The sequence below is a fragment of the Halictus rubicundus genome, chromosome 16 (assembly GCF_050948215.1).
Source record: "Halictus rubicundus isolate RS-2024b chromosome 16, iyHalRubi1_principal, whole genome shotgun sequence".
Lineage (NCBI taxonomy): Eukaryota > Metazoa > Arthropoda > Insecta > Hymenoptera > Halictidae > Halictus > Halictus rubicundus.
The window spans coordinates 3,040,995-3,049,960 of NC_135164.1; positions in this window are offsets into that span (position 1 = coordinate 3,040,995).

Consider the following 8,966-nt stretch of genomic DNA (forward strand, 5'->3'; position numbering starts at 1 on the left):
GCTGAATATTTTCATCGTCACTGTTCGATCTGCTCAGAGTACCAGCGAACAGTATCGCGTAAAACTGTCTTTCGATTGAGAGCCACAGGCGGAGGAATGGCGGCGATCCATGGATCGAAGGTGCGCACGACACACGAACGAAAACGACACGCTCGAACGACACGAATCGACGGTTGATCGATCTCCCTAGATTAGCTCTCTCTCTCAACCCTCTTACGACTGTCCTCGTGAGAAGAAAGTGTACCAAAACAAAAGAGAAAAAAAGAAAAAAAAAGAAAAAGTAAAAAGATTGAAAAGCACGAGATAAGACGGAAAAGGAAATCCTTCGATCAAACACCTTCGATATCGACAGCACACACATTGGGATCGAGGTATGAAATAGTGATCGATCTGAAGCTCCAAGGAGACTGCGAATCGGTCGATCTCAACGAAGTTACAGCGGTTTTGTATTGCGTGTACACGCTGAAACCGGAAGCACACCGCAAAAAAAAACGACTTTTATAGAGAAACGATCTGTATGTATATCACGCTGTAAATAGGACCGATGATCATTTACCGTAACGTTTAAGAGTGCGTGCGCGAGTGCATGAGTACGAGTGTGAGAACGTGTGCGTGTCTCTTTGTCGAGAGTGTAACACAATCGAAGAATACGGTCTCGTAGACGTATGAGATACCGATACTGCCATCGAACCGACTTCACGATCCAGCGCGATCGAGGATCTCCGGCTGTTCGGAGCGCCACCCTTGTTACCGATCGTGATCGTCAGCCGAAATGAATTTTCGAAACTAGGAAAGTTGCAATCACTATTCTTTGTATTTAAGGATCGAAAACGACGCGGAATTGAGACTCCCAGCGAAATGTTCGAATAGATTATTAATTGTTTGAAAGTGAGAAAGGAAGTTTTTAGATATTATGCGAACTGCTCTGCGTAATCGGAAGCTTTTTGTTTTGTCAAATAAATACTTTCTTGTCACCAGATTGTAGAATTGACATTGATATAAAATTTTATGAATTATTAGAAGAAAATTTAGCGGAGAGTTTATATCGTTCAATCGTTTGACCCTTAAAAGAGTAAATATTGAAACCCCGGTTAGGTGAAATAAATTATAATAATTTGTATTCGCATCTCCGCAGTCCAGTCGTCGCTCGATTCCGACCGATTATTAAATATTATTAAGGGCGCGAATGGCGTGGAAACTATCCAAATGTACAAAGGCATTATTATAATTGATTATTCATTTGGCGAGAGAGCTCGTTCACCTTTGTTACGATCGACTTTTGATTAACATGATTAATGTTCCGAGACGGTTGTAAAGCGTGACACGCTCGTCTCCATCGATCACGATCATTAACCTGTAAACAATAATGTCCAGTCTGATCGTTCGTGTGTTAATTTATAAGGTAGATGTACATGAAATCGATTCCACGTACGTTTCGATATTCACTCCCGATTCCGAGATTCGCTTATTAATTAATTAACGTTTTCGTTTACGTTGTGCGGGGAAATAACAATACTCTTTTGTAAGAACTATAGTGCATTGTTCCGATCGATTTGTCCCAAATGCGGCCAATTTATTTTCTTTTTTCTCGAATCAATTGTTAATCTTCGGTACGAAATTTAATGACCTTCTGAACAGTGCACGAGCCGATCATGTGTAAGAACGAAAACTTTTAATTGTAGGTGTCCTAGCAATAATTGACGATACGTTTGTGGATTCATTGTGTATTTATTGATCTACGCTATTGTATTTTAAATTCGATTTCGTGGAATTTATTTAAAGAAATTTTATTGAAACGTAGCGTTTAATGGACGTTCTTAATGCCATTGGTTCTCGCGCATGATCATTTTTTTTTTAATTAATCTATAAAGGAGTAATAGTTTGTAATTATTAAAGCAATCGATTTGTATATTACTTATTGTTAGCTGTAATTTTGCACGTTCATTGCGACACTATCGTAGATAACGAAGGATTAATGCGTTTACATTTTAAGGGCTTGTTTATTTAATATTCGATGATTGAATGACTCACAGGAACATCGCGACGTGATGAATCATCACCGAGCAATTATTTCGTTGACCGATAACGATATTTGGCAGAAAGCGTCGACAATTGTTTTCCAAAAAAATTACGTATTAAATAAAAGAAAGAAAGAAAGAAAGAAAGAAGTTGTAATACTGTACAATCTATACGAGTAATATAAAAACGAACGTAACGTTAAATTAAAATGAAATATGTATAATTGAAGTTTCTATATTTGTTACTGCACCTCTCAAACAGTGGAGATACGGAAATAATGTTCGATCGCATAGAAGTTCACGTTTATTATTATATGCAATGTTTTAACGTTTAATAAAAAAAAAAAATGGCATGTAATTTAATTCACCGAGTTGCGTGATTCACCTTACGTCACGCTCTCTTTATTAATTAAAAAAAAAAAGACTAACCTTTAATCGTCTGATGAATTTCTCGAATACACGAAATGGCGGATTTCGTGAACTTATAGTGAATAGAATTATTTAGTCAACCAGTTTGATAAATGTTCATCGAATGAACGTTTACAAATTAGTTTATGGAAATCTACATTCGCATGATCGACGGAACACGGAGTGACGGTGAAAAAAAAGGCAATGGCCGTGTGAGTCAGTCAATTATTTTGACGTCTTCGAGAAGTGCGAAGGAGAGCTGTGGCATTTCACTGATTAGTTCCCCGTGCCGGAATAATCCGGCGTGGCCGTGTTTTTAATTGGTCCGGCTTAATTAAGCCACTCGTGCGGGATTGTTGCGAGTTGCACGGGTCTCCTGGAAAAGTCTAATTGCCGGAACAACGCTGGCTCTCAATTCTTTCTTTCTTCTTCGTACACCTTCCGACGGGCATTTTCTTCCGTCGTCTCTTTTCTCTCTCATTTCCCATTTCAAGGTCAGATGTAATCTGACCACGTCACGCGACAGCGTCCTTTTTTATTGAATTCCAAGTTCAATCGCTTCACCTTACAAATCTTCGAGAAGCTCATTCCAAATTTACGCTAAACATCATTTTCAAGGGCTTATCTAAAGTTTTTGACAATTAACAGCCCTTTCTGAATCGAAGTAAAATAAGAATTTGATAGAGTACTAACATATTTTCTGTACTTTATTCTATATTAATTTCGAAATAAATGTTTCTGAAATTTTCAAAAATGAATTGTTATTTTTTTTTATCATTGTTCTGTATCGTGTTAAACAGAATTTCGGCCCTTGGAGAACTTTCATTCTTCTTGAACAGAGAATCAGGTCTGGGACACGTATACTCGATTCGTAGTAATTTACCGTGGGTCCAATATATCCCATTGGTACTGGCTCAACAAAATAAAACGGAAATATAACAACGCGTTTAGATAAATTACGGTATGCCGATGGTTCGAGAGTGAATGGGTTGACATTGTTTGTAGACTGCGCGACGCGCCAGTTATTCGGTTTGTATGAATAAATCTTAAACGTTAATAACTACGAGTAAGTTTAGTGGCTCGTATAGCTTCGATGTTTCACTATTTATTCACGTGTCGCCGTGACATTTTTAAATCATTTTTCAATCTCAAATGTGATAGTCACACGTTCATGGTTCACTTGGAAATTGTTTGGCTTGTAAAGTCGAGATGATTCAATGTAATTGATACTTGCAAGTTGTACAAAATTAGTTGCATTTGAAATTATTTTTACAACGTTAATCATTCCTCTTTTTTTTATTAGCTCTACACATAGTTCTCTTTCTTTCGTATGGTGCATATTTTCAATGAATATCGGTAACTTGTAATTATGTTGCAGTATGTTAATAATTATTAACTAACAAATTAGACTACTGCCAATTGTCAACAGAAGCAAAATAGACTCGGTTTTTAAAGTTTTATGTATAAGGTAGCTTTTTTTAATATCCCACGTTCGCCAAAATAATTATTTATTCGTGCATAGAGCATGTACATTATTAAGGAAGTATGTAAACTGTACCAAAGACGAATTATTATATGTCGATCAATAAAACGGGTAATTAGGAGACTCGGAAACAGAGCTCATTAAATCTCTGCTGATTTCGATTGGTGGTCAGACATTACGGAAATTTTACATCTACTATCGATTATCAATTGATAACAATAAATACGAACGATGTGTTGCTCGTAATTCATGATACCAATAATATAATGGTTCACTACTGCCAAACCAACTGGAACTCAATAAAAACATTTGTCTTTTTAATATCTTGCAAGTGAAAATTCAATTTTCTAATACCTCTAGAACTCTTAGGTTGTCGCTAACTTGTTTATACATTACACACGAAATACTGTATGCGAAGTATATATTATTTAAGCAAATCATTGAATTTGGGGTTTAGATTATGTTTAATTACGTCAGCGTCGAAGAGGTAAAATTTAAAGCAAGGCCTTTCTACGATGTCTAACATTTTTTAATCTCCTGGAAATTTATCTTTTGCATGAAAACTCATATAAAATTGTTATTTTATATTTTTACCTCCGATATTTCGTGAGACATCTGTGAGGCCGTCGCGTAACGTTCCGAATTCGCTCAGGACTTCGAAAACGTGTAACAGAAATTCGAAGATGAAACGTCGCCATTTTGGAACGAACGAATGCTTGAAAAATTGTCCCGTCCGTCAGCTTTCTTTCCGAGTCCTCGAGTTACTTATTCGAAGCGGAGTGCCTGATATTATTCTACGAGAAGCGATTCGGAGCAGGGTGTGCGTGTTGATCGCAGCGGTCGTCGTCGTCGTCGTCGTCGTCGTCGTCGTCACCCCATAGTTTGCGGCCGAAATGTAAATTCGTGTTAAACCGATCCTTTCGGGGAATTTAGGAGAGCACGCGTGTCCCTGTGTTCGCCGTAATGCACGAACAGCGCCGTGATTTATCGTGACGCTGGGAAACGAAATTCCGAGGCAGGAAACGCGTGACCTAAACGTTTAGAACACCATCGGAGGATCGAAATCCAACTGTGCAAAATTCGAACGAAAGTCGTGCAAACTCTCAAATAATATTTTAAAAATCGTACACCGTGACTTAATTTCTTGTTATTTATAAATTATTTTTAGAAAATATGTTGCCAATTCGAGGACGCTTCGAGAACCACGAGCACCATGACGATTCGCTTCTCGCTATTACCGAGATTTTTGTAAGAATACGTGTAAATGATTTAGGGAGCATGCGCGCGAGAGTGATGTGACCGAGCACCGACCGAGATTTTAATGTAAGCGCGATTCTGTTGATAAGCACCTTTGTAAATATCACTGTACCATAAATTAACCGTATACTCTTCGGGTTCGACTCCTCCCCGATCTCGAGAGGCGAGCGAGGCAAGAAGATCTAGTTAATAAATTATATATCGCGTTGCCACGGTAGCGTGAACCTATTGCGATCGGAAGACTGACGCAGCTATGGAGAGGAACGAAAAATTGATTGTTATTTCGAAATTGATTGTAAGCTTCGATTAGTGAGATTGTATTAAGCAAGTCGCTGAATGATATTACTATAATAAATTACATTAAGAAACGGTTTCGTGTGCGACGTGTGAGAACGGCGTGATATCTAGGTACTTTAGGGTTTATATAAAAGTAAACGACAATCGATATCGCGGAGGATGTACGAACGGTAAAAGCGTGTCGTTCTGTTAACATTTTTGGGGCGGGTCCGAACTTTGAATGTACCACTAATGTTTCCAATTTGTGTAACTATCCCTCAAATGATTTACAATTATAATAAATAAATTATGAAAAATCGAGTTCTCGTCTATTCACTTGCGACACCTACTGTCTCGCTTCCGTTTTCTGTCATCACTTATACAACCAATTTTCGAATTTTTACGAACAAAGGAAAACGAAAGGCTAAACTTTTCCTTACGGAACCACAAATTTTGGACTTTTTTAAAAATAATCCCGTAGATTTTGACAAGAAAATGCCAAAAATCCAAGTATTGACGTTAGGAATTAACTGTCGATAAGGTAGATGCCTATTTAGCTACATCGATTGAAAACAAACAATTGCACAAAAAGATGTCTTGAAATTATTTCGATTCAAACAATTTTTCAAGGGTTCGTCCAAGGAGAATTAAAGGAATCGCATAATTATAATACATGGATGCATCAAAATCAGAGATGGAGTTATAAACTGACCAAAGAGTTATGGAACTTTTTAATAGGTTCTGCTGCGTATAAGAGACGGACCATAGAACTTTTTAATGGGTTCAATATAAAACCTTTTTAAAAAACGTTTTCATAGTATAAGATCCAATTGAGAATTAATGAAGAAAAGTTCTTGGAAGCAAAAGTTTTAGAATGAATAGTAGTAACAGGGACAAGATACCTTGTTCATCAATATTAACAAAATTCTCGATTCTCATCATTCTCGGACGATTTTAAATATTTATATGTCACTTCGGAAGCGCACAAATTTGCATAAGCATTCCGCGCTGCGTCGATCGCTCGTTGCATGAATTTTCTTTGCGAATCCGTTCAATTTATTGTGACTGTTTACGAGCGATTATCCGCAACTCATCGAAGTTTCTCCACCCAGAAAACTTCTATTTAATGCGTCTTATCCTTTCTTCTCTGGAGATTATAATATCGATGTAAATGGGGGTTGCAATTTCAAGTTCTTCGCCCGTTAGTAAAAGTTTAATGGGTTCTGTTAGTTTTCCACTTTCAGGATTAATTAAAGCCGAGTTCAATTGCGAGAGGCGACTTTGAAGCGTTAGACAGGATCAGTCCGGTGAAAACGTTTCTCCTCGCGGCATTCGCTTTTATTTAGTCGTTATGAAATATTGTTTCGACCGGGCCGACTAGCCGAAGAAATTCAGACAATCGAGCGGATCCGATGTCCAGGGCTTCAACCGAATCACAATGATACGCAAACGACCACAGACGACTATTTTTTATTTTCTATTTTTTTTTTTTTTGGTAATTGCGCGAGTAAAACTGGAAGTTCGGACACGCGTTTCATTGGAAAATTTTGCACGCGGATTCCTGGACAACAGTTCTTTCAAAAGGTCGATTAACACTACAACTAACGAACCAATCAAAATGACTGGTTCCTAATTTTTTCCTTCACAATTACTGAAATTATTAAAATCTTCCCATCAGAAATGTTTGAATCAACTTCTTCATTGAAGCACGTGATGGAATAAAAATGGTATGAGATTCGAATAAATGTAGTTTTGTAATTATTACGAAGCAATAGACATCCGTCGTATTTATGACTCGGTAGTTCTAGTGTTAACCCTTTGCACTCGAAGCCATTTTAACTCTAACACGAAACAATTCTTCCGACCTAGAATATTTCCCTTCTTTATATATTTTTGCATGCTATACATACGAAAATGGTGCAATTTACTCGTACAGTACTGAAATGTTTAGTGATTTATTGAATACAAACAAATTTAATAATGTAAAAAATATTTTGAATAATGACACAGGAATTTTTAGTGGCGCCTTACAGTCGCCATTCGAGTGCTAAGGGTTAAACGGCTAAAGTTCCGAAAACCGGCCAAATCCGATTCAGCTGAAATTTGGTAAATAGGTTCATTTTGCTTTAAGAACGTGTTTGCCAAAAGGATTTTCGGCGACTAATAACAATTATTGGTATAATAATCATAGAAGTTTCTTCCCTGTTTTCATTTCGTTTCATTTCGTTGAAAATCATTATTCGCTGTTCACGTGTTTCAATGCGCACGCTTTGTTAGCTACTCACGTGATGGTGAGATCATGCAGAAAATTGGTCCACGCGAAGCGTGTTTAAGTCATTATCTCTGCACGACGGCTGATTTCGTTTCGCGCTCTATAGAAAGATACTCATTGACAAATTGCATTCTCCGCGAAACTCTGGTAGTTTTGTACCGGTGATTTTATTCGGGGATAATTTCGCCATCGATCAACCGATTCCACGCGATTATCATGCTCGCGTGTCCGATTGATTCATTAAACCATATAACGAGCTGTGCCATTGTTCTCGTCTTTCGATTCCTGCGAGTTTGCAGGCTTAATGTGTTGCTAATCGTTTTAATGCGGCAAATGGTGGATAAAAATATTAAATAAAATACATGTTTATACGGAAAAGTATCGAATAAAATAAGTTTTTGCGATGCACAATTTGCCAGCCTGGCTTTCCAAGATTTTCTCCAACCGCTTCGAAAGTTTCGAACGGCGGCGCACATAAATAAGACTCCGCCGACAGTGACCAGCCAGTCAACAGGACGGAAAGATCGTAAATGAAAAAGAAGAAGAGGAACAAGAAGAAGCTTTTTAAATTATATTTATGTTCGCAAAGATGGCGGACAGGTGAAACGAGGAAATACTTCTCTGCGCTTTATCTACCCTTAATGGCAGCGATATAAATTCCTCTTTTGAACCTTATTTTTGCCTGAGCCGGTGCTGCTCTCGTCGCGACGGTACACAAAGGAATAGAACCGCGCGATAAATAAGTTTGCTACACACCTTTTCATAATTTTATCTCTCCAACGCGAACCGTACAGACGCTTCGCTCGCGTCACCGTTCCCCTTTGATCTCGTGAGTATCTTCGAGATAGATGGTTTTCCAACTGTACAGGGAAAATCGCTTCGGGAATTAATATTTCGTTGCTGTACTCGAAGCTTTTTGTTTCATCGAATTCCCCGGGTTTCCTTTGTTTCTATGTTTTAGGATATTTAGATTGAAACACGTTGACCAGGAGACCTCTCTAATTTATTTGGTTGTCGAATGGGTCGCCCGGCCCTCGCGCGACACCATAAAAGTGAAATGTTCTCTCGAGATGGAATAAGCGAGAGGTGGATAATTAATTTCGCGGGTGCCCCTCAATTTCCCGGCTGGAAGTTGCTTCACTGTTTTCGCCCTTACTTCACGTCTCGCCGGGCTGTCATGTACCATCGCCGTCAGCGGACGGACCTCTGTTAATCAGGAACGTCGCGCACCGCTGTAATTTGCGGCGCTGCG